We start from the raw sequence: 26,876 nt of genomic DNA, 5'->3' as shown, positions 1-26,876 counted from the left end.
AATTCACAGAAAGACAAAGAACATATAAATAAAAGTAGTGAAGATACAGGGGATATATTGAGAGGCGTCAAGCCACACCTAAAAATGGATCTACAGGAAATGAATAGAAGGAAAGAAGGAAAAAACTATATTTGAAGAGGCAATGACCTGCAGTTTTCCAGAATTCAAAAGTGAGTGGCCTTCACATTTAAATTGCGCTTTAAATAGTGAGCATGATAAATAAATATAAAATCGCGTCAAGCCACACCATCATGGATCTGTAGAACAGAGGATAAAAGAAGAATCTTAAAAGTTACTACCGAGAAAATAGATTACATTAAAAAGGAAAGGCAATTTAGACTTGCAACAGTTGTCTCAACAGAAATAACAAATGCCAGAATATAATGGTGTTGGGGAGAAATAATGATCAATTTAGAATTTTATTCTCAGTTATACTAACATTCAGGAAAGACAACAACACTACAGGTGCCCACCACACAACCAGAAAAGGACAAGTCGAACTTAACGTCTGTAGAAGAGTAGATCGTGCTTCCTGAAGAGCAGAGTTGCACAAATCTTGTCTTAACAGATACCAGAAATGATTATAAAGCCACATTAACCCACCCAGTGATATTTGCACAGGATCATGAGAATAGAACAGAAAGTCCTAAAACAGACCCACATGTGGAGACTTGCTGTACAGGGAAGGGTTATTAAAAATCAGTGGGAAATCATGGATGGTTACATTAATGGTGTGGGACAGTTGGTCATTTACATGGAAAATAAAATTTGATATCTACCTCATATGATACACACACAAAAAAGAAAAAGCAGAAAGATTAAAAACCTAGAAGTGGGAGGTGGGGTAAGCAAAAGCATTAAACTTTATGATGAAAATATAGGAGAATGTGGTAAGGAAGAACTTATTAATCAAAAAGCCCAGACCAGAAAAGATGTTAATAAGCTTCTCTATGGTGAAACTTGAAAAATTTCCTAATCAACAAAACATACCACAAGCTGAATTCAAAAATGAGACAGATCATTTACAATGTGCACCATTGATGTACAGTCACAATATACACAAAAAGATTCATAACCCCAATATATCCAAAAGGTGATGAACTCTTGTAGTAATAGTTAATGAATTGAGAGGACCTGGCTGAACAAGTGTATTTAAAGGAAAGTCAGAAATTATATGCTGGAGAAATAAACAACTTCTATTTTTCTGCCCACGTGAATCAAATAAAATGGACACCGGTAGCAAAGGCATCCTTGTTTTGCTCCAACAAAGAATGCCTTTTGTATCACCTCCAGTGGAAAAATAGAAACAAAATGGAAAATGGCTTTTAGAGGTGAAGATTTTAGTGTATTGCACATCGGAATCATGGAATGTAAGAAATTAGTAAAACAGGTATCAAAAGAGATGCCCAATGAATATAACATTATGCTGGTTAAATTCACCAAACTTGTAACGCCTATAAGTTTCCTAACTCCTTCCCTTCAAGTCTCCTACTTTGTTGTTTTCCTTTTGACCACATTTCTATGCTTTCGGGACAAGGGCTTGCCCTGCAGAAAAGAAAAAGCTTAGCTGAAATTGGAATGTTTAATCAAAGCTTTTCTAGACGGCATGAACCATCAGCAAACACAGAACTGGGCAAAATGAAATGCCATTCAAATGGAAACAGCTAGAGCTTGCAGATTCCCCCAACAGAGAACATGATCCCAATGCTTACTCCCTCTCATCTCTTCACCACATACCTTTTTTAGCTAAATATGAATGAAAGTTGGGTTGCTGGCAAAAGGGGATTGTGAGGGATGGGGGCTGAGTAGGGAGAAGTCACACAACATTGCTTTCTGGTTGCTGCACAGGATGCATGACATTATTTTTCAGTGACAGGATCCAGAGATAATTTGAATTTGTAGAGATGCTGCTCTCTGTGTCTTTATTTTTCTTTCTTTTTTCTTATTTTCTTTTCGCAATGGTTTTCAGTTCCTAGAAATTGGCTCATACTTCAGCCTGTAGACATGTCCCAATGTGTCATTTTTAAACCACTATGGGAGAAACAAAATGTGGTTCTGACTCTGGAAAGGAGGTTAGGGAAGAAAAAGCATATGTCAGAAGGGCCTGTAGATCTAGATGAAAAAATGAGCACGGACTGGTTTCTTTCCCAGCAGGCCGGTGTGTTGTGTCACATTTTCAGCACTGTGGTTTTATTAATTATGACTCGTGGATAGGCATTTTGTCAATTAAAAATGATGAGATAGGAGCAGTTAAGCTGGCCCAATAATATTGCTTCTAGAATGGACTCATTTCAAACAACTTCCCAAATTTTATAGCCACCCATTTGGAAATGCCACAAGAATATAAGAAATGTCAGGTCATTTAGATAGTAGCCCACCAGCTCTTCTTTCAGAGCCGTATTTAGAGAAATAAATCTATGTCGTTATTCCTGGTCTGTAATGTCCGAATGCTCATTAAAGTAGATAATAACCTTGACTCCTAAAAAGGTAGGATATTGGGTTTTTGAGGGTATTTGTTTTTTGTTCTTGTTTTTGCTCAAATGAACTTAAACTCACATTTGCTTATTTCTTAGTCAAATATACTTCACACTTACCATTTTTATCAAGCGTAGCAGGAAACAGGTTTATTTTAAAATAATGTAATGAATGGACTAGATATAGAGGTATGGGCAGGGTTAAAGGAATCAAGAAGAAATGGTGAGGTACTCAGAGACGAGTTACAGTGGAAGTCATTACCACCCACCTCTGAGCCAGAAGGGACAAAAGAAAGGATGGAGTTTACCAAAGCTCCTTGAGAGTTGAGCATAGAAGAAGGGTTGTTGGATGGGAACTTTAGCTATGATTGACCTAGCCCCTGACAGAACCAGAACAATGGGAAACAAGGATGGAGTGGGAGAGAAAAAAACGAACCAGTTCACCACCTAGCCTTGCATCTCCTGCTGGTGCCTCCAGTGCACAAGGAAGTTCAGATGATGCAGCCAGTAAAGGTCAGCCTCTCAGACACAGAGCTAGAGAAGAGCAGAGAAGGGACTGGGAGTAACCAAAGTAACCAGCACACCATCCGTAGACAGTTACATCTCTCCATTCATATACTCACATTTTAGTTCCTACCAAAGATCATCTTAAATATTATATGAGAATGCATTGGGACAGCATGGATGGACCGGGGAGTATTATGCTAAGTGAAGTAAGCCAGTCAGAGAAAGACAAGTATCACATGATCTCACTCGTATGTGGAGTCTAATGAGCAAAATAAACTGATGAACAAAATAGGTTCAGAGACATAGAAGCATGGAACAGACTGAGGGATCTCAGAGGGAAGGCAGGGGTGGGTGGGTGGGTGGGGAGAGATCAAAGAACTTAAATGTATATATGCACAACCCATGGACACAGATAGTAGTGTGGAGAAGGCCTGGGGGATTGCGGGTGCAGAGTGGCGGGGATCAGTGGGGGGGAAAGGACATCTATAGTACTTTCAACAATAAAGATAAATTTTAAAAAAGAATGTAATAAACATTCCATTTCTCATTTATTCTAAACGCTACATTTCAGCCACGCAGTATATCCCAACATCATACATCCTCACCTCCACCTACCCTTTCAACATCACTCCTACTAACAGTTTTGAACTTTATTCTCTAGGTTAATAGTTGTTTGTTTGTTTAGGAAAATAAATCTGGAGACAGTTGAATGATGAACTTAAGTGGAAAGACGTTGGTGGCAGGGAGGATATAGCTGACACTCAGAAGAGAGCGATGATGAATTCCTCACCTAAAGTGGGGTCAGACAGGATAGATGGATTCAGGAGTCACTGTGAAATAGAGTCTGTAGGATTGAGTGACAAGTTTGAAATGATGACAGAGGGAGAGGGAAGAATCGGGAATGAAGCTGATGCTCCTAATTTTAGACTTATATCATTCATCAGGATAAAGTAGATGTAGAGAAGCAGGTTTTCGTAAGAGAAGATAATGTATTTAGTCATGGGCATGTTAGATTTGAGATGTTTAAAGGAACTCTCTGAAGACAAGATCCGTGGGGAGAGTTCTGGTCACAATGGCTCTATGGGATCCTATTTTGAGCAGTCCCCCACCCTCTACACAAAAGCAACAATTAGTAATAAAAAGAAAATATGAGAGATGTATTTGCATTCATAAATGAAATAAATACCTCTAAGGCCAAGAAATGAAACAAAACCTCAAATTAGTGAGTGGTAAGAAGGGTTGAATCCATGGCTGGAGGGCTCTGGATATGGAAATGATGCCTGGGAGGCCAGCCCCTGAAGATGACGGGCACTAAAGGAGTTGTTCCTTGTGAGGAAGGGGATGGTGAACAGGAGCCAGGGTTTCAGGCGGGGCCTCCCCACAGCCCAAGTGGTAGCTGGAGGAAGAGCTGCTGCCAGGTCTTGCCAGAGGATTCAGGAGAGCAGACAGTCGCAGGACCAGAAAATAAACGAATCTTCTCAGTGGCTGGTATGGTGATGTCCCTAATATCACTGTGATACAGGGGTCCTCAACCCCAAATTTGAGTCTTGGTTTTGGACTTGGGGCCCTGAGGAGTTTTCTGAAGTTAACTATAAACTATTTGACAGGAAGGAGGATGGGAATAGAGGGAAGAAAAATGGTTAAAAACCCTCCCCTTCAGAAAACCTTGCAAGGAAAAATTCAAAAATATAAATCTATGCTAAGAAAATTAGAAATAAAAATTTGAACACAAATTAATTAGAAATAATATTTATTTAATAGCCTTGTTGGACAAAGACTTTAAAATACCACTACACACACTCAACACACACACACATTTTCCCCATAGGAAAATGTCCTTTATTACATGACATAAAACATTCATGCTTCTCCTGCTCAAGTATAAAAGGGACTCTCTTTTTCAGGAGTCTGAAGTCTGTTCAGCCTAGCAACCTGAGAATGGGCAGGGGCACATCCTGCCTGAAGGGCCCCTTGAGAAGGGTATAACTGGGGTCCTGGACTTTCTTATACTTGTCATAGTGGTTGGGTCTCTTGGGAGGAGGAATCTGCTTCTTCATCTGTTGCTCTTTCCGCCTCTGTACCTGGTAAAGGAGCCCTTGGGTCTCCATCATCACCCTGACATTGAAGTTATGGCCACCAAGGTAGCCATTTCTGGAGCCTTGATACTGGAGTGGCTGGGTTCTCCTCGGCACTCTGGAAGCCTTCCCTAGAGGATTAGTTCTGCTCCCAAGGATCCTGGGAGACAGCTGTTAGTTCCCTGCATTGCTGAGCAGGAAAACAGGTAAATGGATAAATCCCCTTACCTACTTATTGGCTGTGTGACCTTGGACAAGTTACTTAATCTCTGATGAGCCAGTTGTCTTGACTTTAAAATGGGAACACTACTATTCACCATGGCTACTACTACCTACTGGCACATAGTAGGTTTTCCACTAGAGCCTATATCATCACATTTTTCAATTTCATCAATGTTAAATTTCTCTTCTTTGAGGGAGAATTTGATAATTTTTCCATTGGTAAAATCCATTTATAGAGAAGTCTTGTAACATGGTGAGTGACTAAACTGAGTAATACCGTCTAGGGTTTTAAAAAATGAGGTGTTAAGAGTCTTGTATTTTCATATATCTTGTGTGCTGACACTGAGAGCAGTTCTATGAGAGAAATTTCAAAAATGCTTTAGCAGCGATTAGTGCTGGTGGAGTTAGTGCACAATCCTCCAAGGTGACAGCTTCGCCCTGTGGTGTGTGAATTCTGATTTCTTGTCTACAGCATGTATTTCCCCGCGTTTGTATCTGCCCTATAGGGTTATGCATACCCACTTCTTTCTTTCTCTTACCAAATATTCTTCCTAATGGATTGTAGTTTAAGGATGTGCTTTTTTTTCCCTAGCCTAGAAAAGCCACTATACCGCTAAACCCAAGGGACAGAGTCAGAGCATCCGTGTGCTCCTAGACTCAGATTCGAAAAGTGTGGGTGGAAGGAGGGGAGGTCAGAAAATAGGTTGTTATTTCCATTGCTGGCAATTTAGATTCAGAGGCATTTCATCTGCAGTCCCCTCAAGTGTTGAATTGAATAAAAGTAGTAGCAGAAACAGCAGAAAGGGTGGTTGGGGGAGGGGCTGTGAGCACTTCCAGCTAAACGCAAAGAGACAGGCAGCTTGTAAGCATGCATCCTCAGCTTGGAATAAAAGCCGCAAGAAGCCTGAGAGCCAGCCTTCACTGAAACAAGATGCTGTCGTAATGAAACAAAACACAGACTGAAATCCATGTACACTGGCAGAGTGGAATGATTACTGAGTATGTGCTCCTCGGACCAGCAGGGGCTGTGGTGTGGACAACTGCGAATGAGAGGAAGAGTAAAGCGCGGCAGCATTCACACCCTGCCTAATGTGAATGAGTCAGGGATAGACATATTTCACCGCACCTTTCCTAAGAATGAATGTGTCTATAAAAGATTTACTCCTTATTTCATATCTGCGTCAGCCTGCACTCACATTTACGTTGAGCTAGGCACTACGAATGCAGATTGTGTGCGGGAAGCTCGTTTTCCCAGACCTGATACCCCTGAATTTTATTTTTAAGTGATTTTAAGCCAGTTTTCCTTAGGAAAAAAAATGTTACAGAGAGTGGGAAGTATCATAAGCTAGCCCTCAATGATCTTTCTAACAAATAATATACCTAAAGTATACGTCTGATACAAGGAAATAAAAAATAATGCTGAAGGAAAACTAGAAATTTAAACAGGAAAAAAAAAATTGGATCAGGATTCTTTTTCATAATCCTGAGAAAAATTAGGAAAATGAAGAAAAATTAAGAAGATAAAGACTTGTAAGTTTATGAAGGACACTTTGATGTGCTTCAGGATTGTAGAGTTTCACAACACTGATCCTTTATTATACCTGATCTTCAATGTTCTATCAGTACTACTATGGCAGGGACCTTGGGAGAGTGGGTGCCTCCCATTGTACTCCCAGGAAACAAGTCTTCACCAGACACCAAATCTGCTAGCACCTTGATCTTGGACTTCCCAGCCTTCTGTGAGAAATAAATGTATGTTGTTTAAGCTACCCAGGCTATGGCACTTTGTTGTTTTAGCAGCCTGAGCAGACAACCAAAAATGTTTGACATTGCTAAAAGTCCCTGGGGGGAGGGGAGGCAAAATTACCCCTAGTTGTATCACTGACTCAAAGAATCACACATGCTGATGTCAAATTATAAGTGTAATAAGTACTTCCTACCTTAGTAAATGGCATCACCCCATGGCTGGGGCCAAAAAGCTTAGAGTCAGCCTTGACTCCTCTCTTTCTTTCACACCTACTTCTAATTTATCATTTTAATTCACCAACAAAATGTATCCTGATTCTGACTCTTCCTACCACCTCCACTAGTTCAGGCCACCATCATTTTCGCCTGATACTGTAATACCCTCCTAACAGGCATCTCTGTTCCCACTTTGCCTCCCCTACGCTTTTTTCCCCACACAGTAGCCAGAGTTGGCCTTTGATAAGGAGAATCAGATGTCATTATCAGCTCAAAATCCTTCGATGATTCCTCATCATTCTTGGCATAAAATATAAGTCCTTACATGACCTGCATGGCTCTCCATGGCCCAACATGATATAGCCCCTGGCTTACCTCTCTGAACTCTTTTCTGTGGCTCCTCTTACTCACTGCATTTCCGCTACACCAGCCTCCCTGCTCTTCCTTAAATATGCCAAGCACACTTCAATCTTTGGGCTTTATATTTGGTATTCTTTCAGCCAAGATTTTTTTTCTGTGAAAAGAACAATTTTTCTGGTCATGCACTTTACCTGTTTTTCTATTGGGTTGGTATTTTTCTTCTGAGTATTCTATTGTGATTGAAACTGTTATTTTTAAAAATATACCACAGGGAGTGCTACTGATAATCTATACTCTGGTGTGGTTTCACTTCTAACACTGGTAAGAGAGGTGACAGCAGCAGGAACAAGTGCTTGAAGTAAATGAAGCTTTAAAGGAGAAATAAAAGAGATCTCTATCCCTATGATACCTTCTGGGATGTTTTTCTTTTCTTTTTTATCACCTTGGCTTTCCTCATCCTGACCATCCTTTCAGATGGTTTGAATTTGTTGAACAACTATCATATGAATACCACTAGGACCTAGTGCCTAACCGGCCTCATCAGCTCTTCACTCAGACCTCCTTCTGATCATGGAACAGAACGTTCCTGCCACAGAACCTTTGCATTTGCTGTTTCCTGTGCATGGAATATCTCCATGGCTCACCCTCTGACTGTCTTCATGGTTGTCCTCTCTTTAGCCATAATCTCAGGGGTATCTTCCCTGACCACCTAAAACTTCAACACTACCCCACCCAAGTTTTCTGTGTTCTCTGACTTACTATTTTTTTTTCTCCTTAGCCCCTTATTATCTAATATACTAAAATCTCTTGTTACTTATCTGTACATCATTTGTTACCTCCTCTAGAGCGTAAGCTCAAGAGGGAAGGGAAATTTGTCTATTGTATTCACTGCTTTATCCCTGAGACCAAGAACAGTGTGTGGTGCATAGTTGATACAAAAACTCTTTATTGAATTATTTAATAAATCTAAGAGTGAGAGATGGAGTCTTTGGACCTTATCGTCTCATTGGAGAGAGAGAAAATGCAAGCACTCATCCATGCATAAAACAACTAAAGATATAGATGTCTAGTAATGATAGACTCCAATGGGGTCTTTTTGTTTTTGTTTTTTAAATATATCTTTATTGATTTCAGAGAGAGGACAGGAAAGGGAGAAAGAGACACACACATCAATGATGAGAGAGTCATTGACTGGCTGCCTCCCGCACGCCCCTGACTGGGGATCAAGCCCACAACCCGGGCCTGTGCCCTTACCAGGAATCGAACCGAGATCTCCTGGATCCTAGGTTGATGCTCAACCGCTGAGCCACACTCGGCCAGTCTAGACTCCAGTGTTTTAAGTAGTATATGAACAGACATGGTCATTTTGCTTTGGAATTAGGTAATGAGAAGGGAGTGACTTTGAGTTGGGTCATAAGATATTGATAAACGTGGACTGGAAGAGAGAAATCTGAAGGCTTTCTAGAAAGAAACAGTAATATAGTTGGGTTAGGTATCCAACAAATCATGCTGTTCTGATTGAAACAGAGGACCAGGTAGAAAGTAGTAAGAATTCAGTTTATGTAAGTACCTGAGTGTTTCCGTCAGGGTCCCAGCAAAAAACAGTTGTCATACTCATAGTAAGGATTCAAAGAGGGTATACGAAAGCAACCAGTTGTAAAGGTTTAGGCAGGGGTGCAGGTAATAGCAAGGGATCGTGCAGTGTCCTGGAGGTAGTAACAGAACAGGGGAGCTGTCAGCACCCCTAGGCTTGTAGGTGAGAAGGAAGAGTTGTATAGAGGACATCTTGGGAGGAGTTGTGACTTCCAATCAAAGAACACACCTGCCCTCAAATGACCTACAGAAAGGGAACAGATCTTCACCCTCCCACTGATTCCCTTTAGCTCAGCCGACTAGGAGCCAGAGGTAAAGGGAGAGCTGATACAGTGCGTAGAGGTCGGTCTCTTCGGCATAGAGCACAGCAGAGAAGAATGCATAGTAGGTCTGGAGGGGCAAGTGGGGACTGTCCAGCACACTGAGGTCTGAGTAACCCAAAAACTGTGGCTAGAAAGCCTTGAGTACACCCCTCATAGTGGTCATCATCTTTATGGTTGAGAAATGTTGCATAAAAGTTTTTTTCTTGACTATATACAAATTATAACCTTTTCGAGACTGTTTTAACCACATTTTCGTAATGAAAACATTGCTTGATCTGGCATTTGATTAGTGCAGCGCATAACACAAAATTACAGAGGTTCGAAACAGCTGAATAAAGAATTTAAAAAAAAATAGGAGTCAGAGCACCAGCCAGCAAATAGGTGACCCAATGACCAGTGAAAATCAATGAGGCAAAGTTGTTTTTTTGAAATGAGTAATGGGCTCAGTAAAAATGAACTATATTCTCTCTATTAAGGCCTCTGTCCATATTCTACCACTTTCTCTTAGCACACTTCTATTCCAGTAGTTAACTCTGTCTCTTCCTGTTTTATTTTTATTTTCTCATCTCTTCACCTATATTAAGCATTGGTATTCATCTATTTCTACTTTCTACATACCTATCTATCTGTAGAAATATAAAATAAATACTGATTATATGGTATGAAGGAGAAAAAGAGAGGCTTTGCTTTACCATAAGAAACAGACCAGACTCCTGTCATTCCCTCTAGTCCTTACCTTTAGTGGAATTCTATGGGAGATCTTGGTGGCTCTTCCTTGACAAAACCTGTTGTTACAGCTTCACTGTTATGGGACAAAAAGAAGAAAATTGGTCGCATGTACAGACAACCACTGCCTTTGGCTCCACTAACTATAGACCTTGAGCACTTGGAACAGGGTCTTTTTTTTTTTCTAGCTACACATCTACTCTGACTTAGGCAGTTGCATAAAAATTTATCTGTACTGAATGCATAATTAGGTTGTTTACAGTAGCAACTGTAAGCCTTCTCATTGTTTAGTGATTCTGAAATTAGCTACTTCCTGTTTTTAGTTTTTTAACTTCTGCAATATTATTTTATTTCTACATTAGTGCAGATCACCCTCAAATAGCCCAGGGCCATGTTGCTTCACACCATACAGTTATTTTATAATTTTCAAAATTATTTCAAAATTCTGGCTTTATCCAGGACACTATTGTGATCTTCCTAGTAGATACAGATAATTTAAGTACCCTTCAACTCCTCTTTGAGGTAAGCCATTTGCTCTGATTATTAAATTTAAATTAATTCAAAGATGTTTACTGATGCTCTATTTTGCAAGCAACAGAATGGATCCTAAGGTGAACCCTTAAGGAGCTTTTAATCTAACAATCAGAAAAATGTATTTACTATAGATAGTAAATTGGGTTAGTCAGAGCTGACACAGCAATGTGGAATTTCAAAGGCGGGAGAGATCACCAGATTCAGGATTGGATTTAAAGGGAGGGTAGGATTTCAATAGGTAGAGACCAGCTATTGGGCAAGAAAATGTAAGTGCTTTAAGCTCCTGTTGATTAATTTGTAAAACAAAAACAATATTATTATTAATTGGATGTTTGTGAGGATTAAACAAAAGAATGAACATAAAGCACTTTGAAAAGAGCACAATAAATGTTAGCTTTAAAAATAGCCCTCTCGAATTCTAGCGCAGGAATGGACTGATGGCTTTGGGGGAATGGACACTAATCAGGAGCGTGGGGTTGATGAACTGGAGACTGAGGGATACGGCTGCGGAAGAAAGCTGAGTGAGAACTCTGATTCAGCAGGCATTTATTAAATACGCTTTACTTCCTGGAAAAATAGGAGGAAATAGTATTAGAAACAATGCTGACCCTGTGGGGGCAAGGGATCTCTTTGTTTCCTGCTGTGTCCCCAATGCCTCTGAAACGGAGCGAGGCACACAGTGGTGTATGCTAACTATTTATGGAATGACCCTACCTCGTTGGCAGGTGATGAGGAAAGATCCCATAGTCCTCAGCATGAGAAAAGATACGTCTGCAGAGACGAGCAGAGGAGGAAGAAGGGAAATACTGAAATTTAAAAACCGTTACTGAGAGAGGCACAGAGAAAGGAACTGAGTGTAGTGGGTTTGCACAGTGGGTGTGGAGGCGGGCTGGAGCAGTGGAGCAGGTGGAAAACCCTGTTTGCTGGGGGAGGAGTCTGAGGGAAGGGGCTGCAAAAAGGGAAGGCAGGAAGTCACAGAAAACCGAGAAAGGGCCAAGAATACGGTGAGGAGAAATCCCTATTCCCCCAGAATTCAAGGTGTTCATACCAACACCCTGTGGGAGTAGTTCATACAAACCAAGTGCCAAGTACTTGTGTAGTATCAAGTGCTACAATTGGATTGGTACAGACCAGCAGGAAGGGACAGGCCAAAGGAAGTTCAGTGCCACTCACGTCCAGTATACGGTAGGAGCTGGACATCAGGCCACTCCCACCCAGGAATTTGCTAAAATCTGGAGGAGGGCATTGGGCTTCCCATCAAATGAGGATTAGCGGGATCAAGTCACCTGAAAATTCAATTTCAAAGCAAGGTGACTTTGGCTGCTTCGGGGGTTGTACCTGGTCACCTGCTGGCTAGTTCTGGCCTAGGAATCACCTCCCACAGAACAAGATCCTATGTCATTTTCTCCCCTCCAAATAGGTTGTGTGCCTCCACTGGGTACTCTCTCATCACCTTGATCCTGGCCTTTCTCCTGTGTTGTAATTATCTGTTTACCTTTTTGCCTCCTCATATTAGAATGAACAGTCAGGGCAGGTTAGAGTCTGAACTGATCAGCATTCATGCAGCTGGGAGGGCGCAGCTGGAGTAAAACATGTTTGCAAAGAGGACCTGTAGGCCTCTAGAGAAGGGAGTCAGAAATGCAGAATCCAGGCTCAGAGTCCACTTAGGAATAGAACAAGCAAAACAAAAGCGAGTCTTAATCAGAGGTTCCGTTGTAACATCTGGCATACTGTGGGGCCCTTCCGCATAGCCGTATTTATCTCCAGATAGCTAAAATACGGTGCTTTGGGGTCGTCCTTGGTTTGCATTTGGTTACCTACCACCATTGTTTTCTGAAATTTTCAGAAAGAAAAAAATTTTAATTTCAACAGTCACAACAGTAGAAAAATAAAATCTAAATTTCTTTCTCTGAAAAAGCTGTGTTTATTCTTAACTGTCCTAGAAAGGATGGGCATGTGCTTCACTCACACAGCCCTAACTATTTAATTCACAAAAAAGAAAAAGGAAAGCTTCTAATGGTGATAAGACAAAGCCAAGTGTCTTTGTGTTGACAACAGGGTTTGTGAGGGTATTTCTCCCCTCTCCCCTTCCCCCACGCCGTCTTTATTCTGTTGCCATCAAAGGAGGAACCAATTAGGCCAAATAATAATATTTAAAATCTGACAGCCCTCGGGAGCCTGAAAGGAAAACCTAAATCTGCCATGTGGGTACTTGAGAGCCTGTGTTCTACCCATGACCGGGGACTCCCCCCTGCCTGAAACTGCACGCAGTCCCTGTGCCTGGACTCAGCAGAGCTAATTAGAAAGAGAGCTCGGATTCTCTGCCTGTGAATGTCGCTCCTTGTATTTGTCGATGCAAGTTAGAATCCCTCTTCATGCTATGTGCGAACAAAAACAGCCTAGAACACAGTGAATAGCGTAGAATACTCAACCTGACCTTGTAACTGCCTGTACAAAGCAAGAAAGGGTCTGAGAGGGGTATTAACATATGAAGTGTTTGTGCCAAGACCTAGGACTTCAGAGACCATGTGTACAGAAGAATTAAACAACAAAAGCCATTTGAAATATTTTTGTATTTTGTTGTTGTGACTTCCCCCTGTATCCTCTTCTGTTCTCTTTTTAGCTAGGTAAAGAATTAAAATTGTTCAGCCTTTTACAAAGGAAGATAAAATCATAGTTTTTAATGTGAGCCAGATACTATGCATTGCTTTTACTGAAGTAGCCAGAGTGCAGTGTTTTGCTTTGTGTCGCAGGCAGCTCTGTGCACATGTACGTGCCTCAGGACTGAGGGGCACGTGGATTTTTTCCTGCATTGCCATCTTGTGTGTTTGTGCCCCAGCACGGCCACGCTTGAAAGTCTGTGTGTGCCTGACTGTGGCTGTGTGCAAGGGAAATAGACTCCTGTCCCATTATTCCAAGCAATTAAACTCCGACAGCACACGGATGAAGGGGAGGCCCTGATTTTCTTTTCCTCTGCAGTAGTTGCCACAGCAATCATCTTTGATCAGGGAAGAGCAGAGGAGGAGAGTCCTGAAAGTTGACATCCCTGGTATAAATATACACATTTACATACACAGGGGCAGCGCAGCTCCACAGCTTTTTACTGACGTCTCTGACCTGAAACCATTGTAGCTCCACTGACACTCCATTTAATTGAATTTTTCCCTAGCAGTGCAGGAGCCGAAGGACTTGAAAGGGGGAGGGGAGGAAAGGATGGGTAATCAAGGCCAACTCTTCTGCCTGAATGTCTAGAAATGACAGGAAAGTAATTGCTTTTGAAAAGAAAAAAAAAACCACACAACACAGAAATAGCACAATTTGTTCTATTTAGCAAGATGCTAAAAGGCGATAAAGATACAGGGCTTTTGCCCCAAACATACCAAAATCCCTACCCTGAGAATGAAACTGATTTGAATTTCTGTGCAGATGGGGATGGAATGGTATTTTTAAAAAGAAGAAGAAAGAAAATACAATCCTAAGAGAGAAAAATCCAGAGATTTCCTGGTTCAAAATGGCCAGAGACAATAGTAAGATCATTCTGAGCCCTGAGCCAAGGCACAGCCCCTTTTGTCAGCTTCAAATCAGCAAGCTGGAGGGTCGAATCAGTTTAACCTGCCTCCATGACACATGGCCCACCCGCCTGACCCCAGAGCGGCCTCATTTTTATGGATGCAGAAGCTCACAGTGTAATTCATTCCCCGGCACACCCTGCTCATTCAGTCGCCTGCTTTTGCCACAGAGGTACACTGCTTATACTCTGCTAGCTGAGCTGGTGAGATATCAGTCTGCTTCCTGCTTAATGCAGGAGTGACCCTGCCTCGCAGCTGCTAAAGAGTAATGTCCCTTACCCAGCATCAATCTGGAGGCCTAGATCAGCCATGCAAATTAGCACATGTACACAAACTCAGGGTCTTAAAGAAATCAGCCTGGACCTGGAGGAATCAGGCAGCAGGTTTAGGAAAAATAAAATCTAAAAGATATTAAATAACCTTTGCCTCCTTTGTCACCAGTTCTCCATATTTGCTTTTTTGGTCATATGTTAATGAAAGCATGAGAGCATGTGCACAGCAGGCAGCTGCTTTGCTCTTTGCTTTAGTACACGGTACAATGGAAAACAAAGCAAAAATGGCTTAATAACAGTACATTACTAGTTTATGGTACCTTTACAAAGAACTCTCACATACGTTGTTAAATTTATTTATACCTTTCAACAACTATGTGTAACAACAGTAGCAGCATCTTCTTGACCCATTATACAGGTCAGGAAACTGAGGCTCACATAGTTTAAAGAACTCATTGCTGAGGTTCAGCAAGAGGGATCTAGAACATGTTAGAGGGCCCTGCTCTGACCCCACTGTGGCTGCATCTCATCCCTTCCCATTACTTAAGGAGTCCATTGGATTAAGGAAGGGTATTCACTCATCACTTACCAGCCCTCCCCCCCTCTGGACCACACCCTACTCCCCAGCACTCTAGAATTTCAAATGGGCTTCCAAAACCTGTACAGGATTTCCCTAGGGCCATCCTTCTGTTCTATATCAACAGACCCAAGGGGTAGACAAAGGATGACTGTTTGTGGAAATGGGGAATGAATGTTGGATATGAAAGCATAATGCTCACATATGTGTGCATAAAACTATTCATAGTGAGAGGCAAAGCCAGGGTGAAAAGAGATGGATTGGAGCCTGGGGTCTGTGAGCTAACTCCCCTCACAGCCATGGTCTAAAGTCCAAGGACTCCTAACTAGAAACCTCCTCCCAGTGCTTTATCAAAATATGTATTTGTCAAAATAGGAAGCTAGAACATGTTTTATGCAACTATTTGATATGTAACTTTTAAATATTTAGACGTATAGTATGTAGATCTTCCTTTAAGCTCTCACCCCAGGTTCTGCAAAATGTTAGAGGTAGGCTGGTTGAAGTGGCCATTGGTATACATGGTAGAGATGAATGAAAATTTGGAAGAGATTATATAATCTAGATTGGCACAAATTGTTATCAGCTCTCTTTAAAGGGTCAGAAAATTTATTGGCCTTTGTAACTACAGCAGTTTTCCCAACAGTTTATTAGAGGCTGAAGTACCAATGTTTCCAATACTTAAAGGTACTAAAGATGAATCTGTTAAAGTAAACAGAATTTTATGTTTGAGAAATGTATTAGCACAGTTGTAGGTTAATTATTTGCCAAGTTCCAAAATAGCATTATATATCCAAGTGTTAGTGCCCTGAATAATAGTGAAACATTTCCTTCAGGTTGGTCGTACACGCTGGTAAAGAATACTGTAATTAGGGTATTTCAAGATGACATGCAACTGGAAAGCACACAAGAAATGATTTGGTCCACACTCCCTATTTGCTAAGGTGGCAGCCAGCTCTCCCAGTGTAAGTGACTTGACCAAGCTCACAGCTGGGTAGTGGAGGTCAAGCCTCCAGACTTACTAGGTATAACAACTATGTTTATTTTTACTTTATTAATGGTTGGGATTATCCACAAAGGCCATTAGCAGTTAACCTGTAGTTTATATATATATTTTTATTGATTTCAGAGAGAAGAACAGAGAGAGAGATAGAAACATCAATGATGAGAGCCATTGATCGGCTGCCTCCTGCGCGCCCCCTACTGGGGGTTGAGCCCACAACCCGGGCATGTGCCCTGACTGGGAATCAAACCTCGATCTCCTGGATCATAGGTGAGTGCTCAACCACTGAGCCATGCCAGCTGGGCTGTAGTTTATTCATTATTTTTCATTTTTTCATTCAGCAAATGTGCATGGTAAGTGCTAGGAGTGCAGGAGATGGACATGTTTGGCTGATGAGTTCCACTTACCCTAATTATAATGTGTGACATTAATTCCCAAGGCCCAGTAGCCTAAAATGATGCCAAGAACCTAACATGCTGGAGATTTACTTATCTTTCTGATATTTTCTTATCCTGGTCTGAGGTCTGATAGCAAAGGAAGTTTGATCTGTGTGTGTGGTTATGAATTTGTCTATGTATTTTTAATTTATTAATTAACTTATTAAATAGGGAATACATCCTTAGAATTCGGAAAGTACAAAAGGTACGCAGTGAAAATTCTCTCTGTGTGTCTCAGACCTACCTAGTACCCTTGCCCAGTGGCAGTCCATGTTATCTAATTTTTGTATTTCCTCTTAGAGATATTTTATGCATGTACAAGCAAATACATCTAGGCAAACACTCCCCTCCCCATTTTTGCACAAATAGCACACTATATACACCTTGCTCAGCACTTTTTTTTTTTTTACAATATATTAATGGTCTTTCTGGACCTCGCCTGCCATCTATTTCATTTTCCTACAATGGTTACAGAGAAGGAATTTCTATGTAGAAGAGTCCTCAGTCTTTTCTACAGCTTCATGATATCCCATTGTTGGGTAAACTATTATTTATTTAGCCATCCTCCTACTGATAGATATTTAGGTAGTTTCTAACCTTTTGCTATTACAAGGCTGCAGTGCGTACCCTTTTACATGTGCCATTTCACATGTGTGCAGTTATAGCTGTGGGATAAACTCATAGAAGTAGATTTGCTAGGTCAAAGAGTATGTGCATGTCATTTTAGTGGATCTTGGAAAATTGTATTCCATAGAGATTGTGCCAATTTCCACCCCTACCGTCAACACATAAAAAAATCTTGTTTTGCCACATTTTCACCAGTACATTGTATTATCAATAATTTTGGAGTTTTGCCAATATATTAAGTACAAATGGTATCTCGGTGAGGATTTAATTTGCATTTCTCTTACTTTGAGTGAGGTTGTGTTTTTATATGTATAAAAGTCATTTTATTTTTTTTCCTAGAAACTATTTGCCTGTTTTCCATTATGTCATTGAATTTTATACATTGATTTACAGGCCCTTTTATATATTATAAAAATCAGCAATTTGTTTGCTATATGAATTTTAAAATCTCCCAGTCTATCTCACTTTTTATTTTGATTATGATTTTTGCCAGACAAAAAAAATTGTTTTATTTTTATTGTGATGAAGCTATGAATTCTTATATTCTGACTTCTGAGTTTTGGGACATATTTAGAAAGGACTTCTCTCACTCAAATATTATTTTTTAATTTCTCATTCAATCGAGTAATTTTGTGGTTTTATTTGTACATTTTTAATTTATCTAGAATTTATTTTGATACATTTGTTGGGTGTTGTCCCAATACCATTTTTTCCTCACTGAGAAAATGTCATTTATGTTTATTCCTTCAGTTCAACTTGAATCAAAAGATTGCTTTGAATTTCTAAATGAAATCAGTATTGATTGAATTCCCACTATGTACAAGGCATAATTTCATAATGTTTTCTTTCTAACTTTCCCTTCAAGAAGAAATGGATCCAGAAGCTTCCTTTAGTAGGTGGGCGGGGGGGGGGGGGAGAAAAACTTCAACAATAACGGTTCTTGCTATCAGTGGGAACTGGTTATAGCCATATATATTCAGTGAGACAATGAACTGTTTCAGGCGACAGGCAAAGAAACCACAAATGGTCCTTTGTAGGTGTGAGTCTTCCTCTATAGCCAGGGCAGGAAAATGAAACACATGACAGGAAGGCTCTTTAAATACCATATCTATGAGCATGTGCTGCTGCTATATAAAGACAGTGGTGGTAGACCCTGTGAAAACATTCACTTGAAATAGAGCCTATGGGCTAAAAATGGGCCAGTACTAACAGATTCGAAAATAAGTAATTGTCTCTTACATGCTTCCCTTTAGTATGAGAAAGAACACCATAAAGACTGTAAACCTCAAATCCTGTATTGAAACCATCCTAGTTATACAACTATTAACAGGCGCCCATGATTTGTTATAGCCATTGACGAACCGTTCCTCCAGCCTTCATTTACTACAGTCTGGAATCGCTGACCTAACAGCCATTATCCTTCTAGCCCAGATCTACTAATTATCTGACTTTGGGAACATCGTTAGGAACTATGCCCTAGAAAAGGTTCAAATAAAAAACAAGTTGTACTCTCCATGGCACAGATTCATACTGTGCACCTGTCCGTGTGATGTATCCACATAGAATGTTAAAGAAATATTCCTGGTGGGGGAAGAAACAGGAGTAAAGCCAGTGGGTATGATTCATAGGCAGGGGAGAGAACAAAATGCAAGGAGCAAATACAGGGGTACCCACTATTAAAAAAAACATACAGAAACTGAGGGTGAACAGGAAGCAGGGGCATTTATGGCTTGATACAACCTATCTAAAGCGAGTTGAAATAGTGTGCCCCCAAAACGCATGTCCACCCAGAATCTCAAGATGTGACCTTATTTGGAAATGGGATTTTTTTCAGATGTAATTAGTTGAGAAGAGGCCATACTGGATTGGCCTGGGCCCTAAATCCGATGACTGATGTTCTCATAAGAAAGGGAGGAAGGTCATGTGAAGACAGAGGCAGATATTGGAATGATGTTGCTACAAAGTAAGGAATGGGAAGCATTGCCAGGAGCCACCAAAAGCAGGGAGGAGGCAAGGAAGGATCCTCCCCTAGAGTCTTCAGAGAGAGCGTGGCCTTCAAGCCTCCTGAATTGTGAGAAAAATAGATTTCCGTTGTTAGAAGCTACCCAGTTGGTAGCAACCTGTTGTAACAGCCCTGGGAAACTAACACAGTGCCCTACTGGAACTTAATATACACTCTAAACATAAGTTTTTCCTCTGTGTATCCCATCTGTCCCTTTTCCAAGTTATTGTGAATTAAAATATCCTCTAAGGTGGATCTTTGGGTTTTCAGGTTTACCAGACCATGTTGTGACCTGATACGCAGTATCTATAATGCCTTTAGCAATATTCTTATCTGTAAAATGCAGAGAGTAATACCTGTCTCCTTCATAAAGTTGTTATAAAAAAGATGAGTTAATGTATGCAAAAGTGCTATTTATACTAGAAAATACTATATCAATGTACACTTAATTATTATCACTGCAACTTTGTAAATAGTAAGCACAAATAGTCACTAGCCTTGACTTTCATTTTTATCAGCCTAATTTCACCCATAGCAATACTACTAATTAAAAAAATTACTTCTGATTTCCCTACATAAATTGCCTACCTTGAGAAAATTAGCAAAAGACTTTCTTTCCAAGGCTGACTTATTAGTTATAGCTTTTCTTAGTGATAGAGTATCTCATTTCCTCTCTCTTAGAAGGTAAATGGGTGTAAATGAAGATATGGAACTCAGCTTTTCATTCTTGTAAAAAGTATTGAATATTCATGTGCCAGGCACTGTGCTTGGTAATTGAGATTTGATGTTCAAAAACAAGATAACAGCCCTAGCTGGTTTTGCTCAGTGGTTAGAGCATCAGCCCTCAGACTGAAGGGCCCCCGGATTCGATTCCAGCCAAGGGCATGTACCTCTGTTGGAGGCTCGATCCCCAGCCTCGTTTGGGGTGTGTGCAGGAGGCAACCAGTCGATGTGTCTCTCTCACATCAGTGTCTCTCTCTCTCTCTCTCCCACTCTCTCTGAAAAGCAATGGAAAAAATATCCTCAGATGAGTTAAAAAAAAAACATGCACACAATAAAACCCAAGATAACAAAACAGGTAGGGTGATGGGGAGTGGCCTCTGAGGCGGGTGGTCTACAAGAAGGTGATATTTGTACTAACACCTTAAGGACAGCAAGGGCAGCCATGTAGAGATCGGGGAACAGAGCAGTCCAGGCAAAGGAGAGCACTGAGTGCCCTGCCCCCAGTTGCAGTGGGCATGTTTCTGGATCAGAAAGGTGACCCAATGACGCTGGCAGAGAGAGGCAAAGCAAGAAGTGTGCAAGGCCAGATCCTGTAGGGTGTGGCAGACTGCGGCAGATAGGTGAGGGCTTTGTTAACGTGCAATGGGAAGCCTTTGGAGGGCTTTAAGAGAAGGGGTTGCATCATCTGATATAATTTGTGAAAGATTTCCCTGGCTGCTATTGGGAGAACTGTTCCCTAAGTGTAAGAGTGGAGTCAGGCAGCCTCATTAGGAGGTTTCTGGGGGGGTAATATGATGATGGCTTAGACCAGGATGGTCTTGGGGAACTGGTGTGGACAGACTGGCACACATCTGAAAGGACAACTAGCGGGCCTTGTGGAGAGGAGGGATGTTGGGGTAAGGGAGAAAGGAAGTGGCTCAGATCACCTGGCTCTTTTCATTATAAACAGTCCTGATTGAAGCAGCCCCCCAATCACCCTGGCCAGCATGGCTCAGGGGTTAGAGCATCGGCCTGTGTGTGCACCAGAGAGTCACAGGTTCGATTCCCAGTCAAGGGCACTTCCCTGGGTTGTAGGTTCGGTCCCTGTCTCCCGTTGGAGCACATGTGGGATGCAGCCAACCAGCTAACGTGTCTCTCTCACATCCATGGTTCTCTCTCTCTCTCCTCTCTCCCCCTTCCCCCACCCATCCACTCTCTCTAGGGGTCAATGGAAAAAATATCCTCACTTCTCCAGTGAGGATTAAAGAAAAAAAAAAAGCAGCCCCACAAGTACATCAAATGTTATAAATCATTATTGTCCAAATATCTCATTTTGTTGTCTCATTTTGGCTGCTCAGAACACAACCTCCTTTGGAGGAACACAGAGAAATTCTCTATTGGACCCTGCTCTTCTTAGGGCTATGAATGGTTTTGCCACTGTCTAAACCTGCTGAGGAAGGCTAAGGGCATTTATCCTGCCCCTGGTTCTAATGTAAGATGAGAGAACTTGAATCATTTCATTTTTCTGTATCTGTCATCTGAGAAATGGGGATATTAATGCCCACTCCGCAGAGGTTTTCTGATGATAAAATGAAATAACACATGGTCTGGCAACTAGCTGAACTTCAATAAAGCGTAATGATAGTGATGATGATGAGTGTCTCACAAGACAGGGAGGTGAGTGGAACTGACCTGATTCCATCCGCTTGGAATCACTTAGTTCCATCCAAGTCTCTCCACAACCAAACACCGTTAACTGTAACTCAAGCCTGGGTCCATAAAGAAATGTCTGGGATTTGTGAAGCAGCAGTGGTTCGTCCAGCTCAGGCTGACTGGGTAATCTCTTGATGTTACTGTATTACTTATTCCTAGTTCTTTTGTGAGGCATAGGAATAATTTTTGAAACAGTAGCAAGAAAAAAAGTTTCTGATGAAATAATGAGCCTTCCTTATTTTGAGCTTTCCTTTGATGCTTGCCACCCCCTTCTTATTATGGCTCTTTGTCCACCATTGAAAAGGCCAGTGTCCTCAATTTGTGCCCAGCTGGAAAGAGAGCCCTGAGCTGAACAGTGCAAAGAAGCAAAGAAGTCACACTGAGATGGTATTTTCCTTTATGAGACAGTTCGACAATCAAAACAGAGAATGTCTTATGAGCTGACCATCAGTTTTAAATATGGAAAATACTTCCCGGCTTTGGAGCAGTCATTATGCCCTTTTTTTTTTTTTTATTTTAGATGTCACTAACAAAGCAAGTGAGAGCGCTGTCCTATATAAATAACATATTTAACATGAGGAGAGAAAAGAAAGAGATAACAGTGGCTGCTTCCTAAATCCTGATATGTACTGTGAGTCTTGCACCTTGAGTAAGAGAGATGCATTCTTGGTCCTGATGCATTCCTCTTGTCCCTCTGATTTTGATGCCTTCTTTTATGTCTTTAATCACTTTAAGTATACTTGTGTTACAGCCTCTACCATATTGTTCTATCACCTGAAGGTCTCGGAGGTCTAAATCTGCAGTTTTCTTTGCTGACTACTCTCACCCACAGTCCATCTTCCACAGGGCTTTTGCTCCAGGAATCCTGGGGGGGCTGCCTGAAGCTGTGGCCCTCCGGAGTATCTTTGGGTTTGCTTCTGCCATATCCCACAGGGATATTACTAGCCCGAGACCAAGTTTGATTTCACTTTTTCAGCTTACAGGTTTCTGAGCGTGGTAGGTAGTAAATATAAATCCCCAAACCTGTAAGGCAGAGTCACAGATTCTCAGGGGAGACGTTTTTCCTATCCCTTGGTCAAGAAAAGACAAGCATCCTTGTGACAGCAGATGGATTTTTTCCCCCTACACCATCCTTTTCAGGGTCTCATTTTTGTGTGGGGATATCAGTTCCAGCTTCCTAATTTTCGTGGGCCCTGGCATTTGAGGAGTTCTTTGTTTGCAAGCTTAGCTGTTTATTTAAAATGTGTATTCTGTTTTATTCAGAATCACTTTTTAGACATCATCTTTCTAAAAATCTGTCTTTATTTTTGAATGTATTACAGATATCCCCCTTTTTTTCCCATTGACCCCTCCTACCCCACCCCCACCCCACCCCCAGGCCTTCGCCACGCTATTGTCTGTGTCAGTGTGCATGAATATGCATATTCATATATGCGTATCAGAATAGCTTAGCATTTTTGGTGGAAGGGTTTTTGAGTTATCTACTCTACCATATGGCTGGAAATGGAGCTGTCAATTCATTCTTCATACTGTAGCCAGAGAGAACTTGTCAACATGTAAACATGATTTATTAGTTTTACTTAAAACACTTGAGTGGCTTCCCAATGGTCTCAGGATGGAAACTAAAATCCATAACCAACAAGGCCTTACCTAGTTCCCCATCCTTATGTTGCACCATCTCCCTTCTCACTTACTCACACTGAGGTTCTACTCACTCAGTGGTTCTTTCAGTTTCTAGAATATACCTCACTCCTTCTTACCATAGCAACTGTGCACATTCTGTTCCCTCTTTCTGGAACACCTCACGTTCCCCCAGTTCACTCACCACTCAGATCTCAACATAATTGTACAATGGCAGTTGTCTAGGTCAGTTTCCTCATATATTTGTATATTAGCTCAGATACGTTCTCCTTTATTATAGTTAACACAGTTGTGTTTTTACACTTATTTCTGTATTTTTAAATATATCTCTCCCCCTCTGGACTGCAAGCTCTATGAAGGCAGGTGCCACACCTATTCTTAGGCACTGTTTTTATTAGTAACACTAACTGCTACATTCACATTCACACACAAAAAAGTCCTAAAGTCTCAGTAATGTAACACCATGAAACTTTACTGCTCATGCCTCAGTCTCATGCAGTCGGGCAGCTCTCTCCACCTGAACCCAGACACCCAGATTGCAGCACCGGCGTCTTCAGCATGTCGCCGTCAAGGTCAAAGTGAAAAGGAAAGAGAGCAAAGGGTCGTGTGGGAGGTTTTTATGGTCCAGGCCAGGCATGTGTCACTTCTACCCACATATCGTTGGCCAGAACTCAGTCACAAGCCCTGTTACAAAGAGCTGGGAAGTAGAGATTACTATGGGCCCAAGAAGAGGAGGAGAAGCCAGTTGTTGGCGAGCACCCAAGTCCCTGCCACACCACTGTATTTTTACCGAAGAACAGTTCCTGCCGGTTTGGCTCAGTGGTTAGAATGTCTGCCCAAGGACTTTTAAGGGCCGCGGGTTCAATTCCAGTCAAGGGCACACACCTCTTTTGCAGCCTCTGTCCCCAGCCCAGGTCAGGGCATATGGGGGGCAACCAATCCATTGTCTCCCTCCCTCCCTCTCTCTCTCTCTCTCTCTGAAAAGCAATGGAAAAAAATATTCTTGAGTGAGGATTAAAATAATGATAATAAATAAGTAAATAAATGAACAGTTCCTGACAATAGGAAGTTCTCAGTAAGCACAGATTGAATTAAACAAATGGATGCATGGACAGATGGACGGTGGATGGATGGTTTTGTTGTCAGTGGGTAGCTCCTTGATTCAGTTAGTCTGTAAACTCTTTGAGAAGAGAAACCATATCTGTTTTGCTCATCATGAGAGAGCAGTTGGGGCACATAAGTAAAATGCTCACACAAGAATAAATGATCACCACTGCTTGGAAGTTTCATGGAGGGGGTGCACTGAGAGTGGATATTTAAGGAAGGGTATGGGAAGAAATTGGAAAAGCAGCATACGAAGTAAATTTGTGAGGCATGGAATGGATCAGGAAGTAAGCAGAAGAAAGATTAGTCTGCGTATGGCTGAGCATAGCAAGGGAAGAAATCAGTGGAGAATGGAGAAGCTTGTGGGAGTATCGCCTCACCTGGCTAGTGTCGTCTGAACACCCTGTCGGGTGAGGCGCGGGCTCCATTGTTTTCTCTTTTGATGTATCATCACCTTACACTAGGAAGCAAGGGTGCCTCTTTCGTGAAACAGCACCTTTCCCTTCCCATTTTGCCCCTTAATGTTGCAAATCAGTAAAATGTGCCCAGAAATATGTATTTGGCCAGTCAGAAGTTGGTACGACAGAAGGCATTTTGCCCCTGCCCATACGGAATGGTAAACCATACTAATTCCAGCCCCAGCTGTCAGGCCAGGATTTCGCCCTAGCCCTTTCCCAATCAATACATAGAACTGCCTAGTGCCATCGGGAGGGAGCTGTATTTTTAAAAATGAATGAAGTAGGACAGCCAAAATCTTCCCATTCTTCGTGCTCTTCTCTGCAGCTTTCTGCTTAGGGATGGGGCCCACCCTGAGAGCTGCAGATGAGCAGCATGAGAGCACCTCCCTCCTCTGCCCCGAGAAGAGGTCGGGGCTACAAAAGTAGCCAGCCCTACGTTATAGGCTTCTGAAATGCACTATCGGAGTTAGTGACAGGGGAGCCGCTCTACCTCTGGGGCTACAGCAGTGCAGTGAGCTTTAGTGGATCAATACTTTAGTCTTGTCATGCTAATTGCTCATTGGTTGACATTCATGATCCTTCCTTGCTCCTTCCCTATGTAAACTCTTTACAGCTGGAACAGCGAGATGCAAAAAATCCTGAGTCTCCATAGCCAGCTCCTGCAGAAGAGAGAGGGCCAGGCAGCTGAGGTATGGTGCTCCCCCATTTTCTTGCCCACCCCCTCTTAAAGCTTCATGTGTGTCTGCATGTGGTGATGTGATAGGGAGACGCACGAAGAAGAAATGCCTGGGGTGACTCCTGCAACACATAAATGGTGTTACCTTTTCAGAACAAAACAATATCTCCTCCCTTTCCACTCCTCCCTCTCTACCAAAAAAAAAAAAAGAAAGAAAGAAAGAAAAAGAAATAGAAGAAAGAAAGTAAAAGGAATTCAGAAAACAGAAAAAATACCCACCCCTTTCATGAGTTTGGTTGCAGCCCTTCCGTTTTGGTGAATGTGTTGCCCTCCTCCAGCTCACAATGAACATGTACCTGCACTGTCCTCTTTGCTCCCAGGCTAGGGAGCATGTCAGACCATGCTGCGCGCGCGCGTGTGTGTGTATCTGTGTGCATGGGGGGGTGATCACGCCTACCATATTGGCTTCCTGTCCCTGGAACATCAGCTTTTCCTGCTGGCTGAGGCTGTCCCCACAACTACTGTTGCCCCTGAGACCACCCCAACTCCTACCCTGTAAGTGTCAGGCCTGTGCTATGCAGGGTTTTGTTAAGCTGTTTAGTATTAATTGATTTTTTTCCATTTTTTTTTTTCTTTCTTTCCCTGGGCGGGTCAATAGCTGGATGCTTCAGGAGCAGAGGATCTATCAACTGCAGACCAAGCATAGGGAGACGCAGGCAGACCTGGAACGGGAAACCCAGCCACCTCCAGCGGCTCCGACAGTACTCGGTGGCCAGACCGTCAGCAGCAGGAAGCGTGCCAGGGGCCATGAGGCAGGAAATGACCCAATCCTTGAGGTCTGGTAAGTTACCTCACTTTTGGAAAGTGAGGCAAATGATAACCAAGTCTTTCTTTTCTTACCCAGGAGAGTCGGCAGCATTTCTGCTGACTTCAGTTAATGAGTTAAGGGTCAGAACTGGGATGTCCCCAGCGTATCTGGGAGTATGGAGGGGTCGCAAGGGAGGAATGGGAGTTGGCGGGATAGAGGAGAGCTGACCAAACTCCTCTCCTAAGGTGAGCCATTGCAGCCAAGCAGATGTCCTGGGTATCGATCCCTGCATCCTGTTATTGATTTCCTCTTGGGGCCAAGAATGGGGTGGACCTACAGAGGACAAGAGGAGAACCGACACCCTCCCAGAGGGCCATGCAGCCCTAATCGGTGATAACAGTGTTAAGTGGTCAGCCTGGAGATGAGGTTTGCTCAGATCTATTGATCTGTGCTCCCCTGGGATATAAATCCTTCTGAATTTGCTTCTGCGGATATAAATATTTATAATTAAAAT

The 26,876-nt window shown here is 41.9% G+C and overlaps 1 long non-coding RNA gene across 4 annotated transcripts in view; it reads left to right on the top strand.

The window, feature by feature from the left end:
- Nucleotides 1-25,567, top strand: part of LOC107524142 (uncharacterized) — a 77,274-nt gene extending 51,707 nt beyond the window's left edge. For 3 of the 4 annotated variants that reach the window (XR_015716025.1, XR_015716023.1, XR_015716022.1), the window contains one exon: nucleotides 25,492-25,567. This is a non-coding gene — a long non-coding RNA (uncharacterized LOC107524142). Of the gene's footprint in view, nucleotides 1-22,195; nucleotides 22,255-25,491 lie in introns of those variants that run through there. The other variant, XR_015716024.1, reaches the window with a different exon arrangement.
- The last annotated feature ends 1,309 nt before the right edge of the window (nucleotides 25,568-26,876 follow it).

The sequence above is a fragment of the Miniopterus natalensis genome, chromosome 18 (genome assembly GCF_054644295.1).
Source record: "Miniopterus natalensis isolate mMinNat1 chromosome 18, mMinNat1.hap1, whole genome shotgun sequence".
Taxonomy (NCBI): domain Eukaryota; kingdom Metazoa; phylum Chordata; class Mammalia; order Chiroptera; family Miniopteridae; genus Miniopterus; species Miniopterus natalensis.
Note: the sequence above shows the minus strand (reverse complement) of the source record. Positions and strands in the feature narration are given on the sequence as shown.